At 38.4% G+C, this 1274-nt stretch overlaps 1 protein-coding gene across 1 annotated transcript in view; it reads right to left on the bottom strand.

Moving 5' to 3' along the window:
- The window catches only part of CEP83 (centrosomal protein 83kDa), a 124079-nt gene that overhangs the window by 95245 nt on the left and 27560 nt on the right, over positions 1-1274 (bottom strand). The window lies entirely within an intron of this gene.

Here is a 1274-nt window from a genome sequence, read left to right as displayed (position 1 = left end):
TGCATATAAGCATAACTAATGGACATAAGACACTGGGGGGTAAGGGAGGGCAGGGGATTGTCAAGGGCGGGGGGAAAAAAGGACACATATGTAATACCCTTTGTAATACTTATTATAATATTTTTTTAAAAGAATAAAAAATAAAAAAAAGATGGCCTTCAGTACGTTACTGTGAGTGTGTTTAATGCTGCAAAGAGTCTTTTGACACAAGGTGAGCTGCAGATTCAGATGCGGAATCAGTCAACACATAAACAGTGATCACCACCTACAAGTTACGCACTGTGCTAAGAAAAGGAATCTAAATCACCTCAGTGATCCCCAAAAGCACTGACTCAGGATTATGAAACAACTAAATGTCTGTTTTATGGGAAAGTAAAAAATAATGACAGTGTATTCTTACTATAAATAATTAAAATAAATATTTTAATCAAAATAATTCTGTCCCTTTAAAATTTATTAATCTTTCACAAACCTAATATGCTAAGTGTCCGACCATTCATTTGACCATTCGACCAGTCCTATGATGCGCACTGACCACCAGGGGGCAGATACTCCAACCAGTAGGTTAGTTTGCTGCTGGGGTCTGGCCGCTTGGAACTGGGCAAGATGGGTCGGACATATCGTGGAGCCAATCTCCAGTGGTCCCTCCCCACCTCTAAAATATTTCTTCTTATTAATATCCTTTCAATGTGCACGAATCCATGCACCAGGCCTCTAGTTATTTATATATATATATATCCTAACAGCATCTCCCACAGTGGGGTTTTTTCAAAATTGAAGGGGAAATCAGGAACTTCACAGACAAAGAAAAGGCTAAGGGAGTTTATCACCACCAAGCCAGCAATGCAAGAAATGCTAAAGGGACTACTGTAAAAAGAAGAAAAAAAAAAAGGAAGAAGAAAAAAAGGGACAAAAAATAAAAATGGCTAAAAACAAGTAGCTATCAATAATAACTTTAAACATCATGGTCCAAATGCTCCAATCAAAAGACATCAAGTGACTGAATGGATAAGAAAACATGACCCATATATATGCTGTCTATAAGAGACCTACCGCAGAACAAGAGACTCACACAGATTGAAAGTGGAGGGATGGAAAAAATATCTTTCAGGCAAATGGAAACGAAAAAAAAGCTGTGGTAACAATCCTATCTAATAAAAGACAAATAAGCTAATTAACCGTTCCTCCTACACGCTTCCCATTGGCTAATCAGGGAGATATGCAAATTAACTGCCAACCAAGATGGCGGCCAGCAGCCATGCAGCTGAAGCGAA

Source organism: Myotis brandtii, unplaced genomic scaffold (assembly GCF_000412655.1).
Source record: "Myotis brandtii unplaced genomic scaffold, ASM41265v1 scaffold504, whole genome shotgun sequence".
Classification (NCBI taxonomy): domain Eukaryota; kingdom Metazoa; phylum Chordata; class Mammalia; order Chiroptera; family Vespertilionidae; genus Myotis; species Myotis brandtii.
Note: the sequence above shows the minus strand (reverse complement) of the source record. Positions and strands in the feature narration are given on the sequence as shown.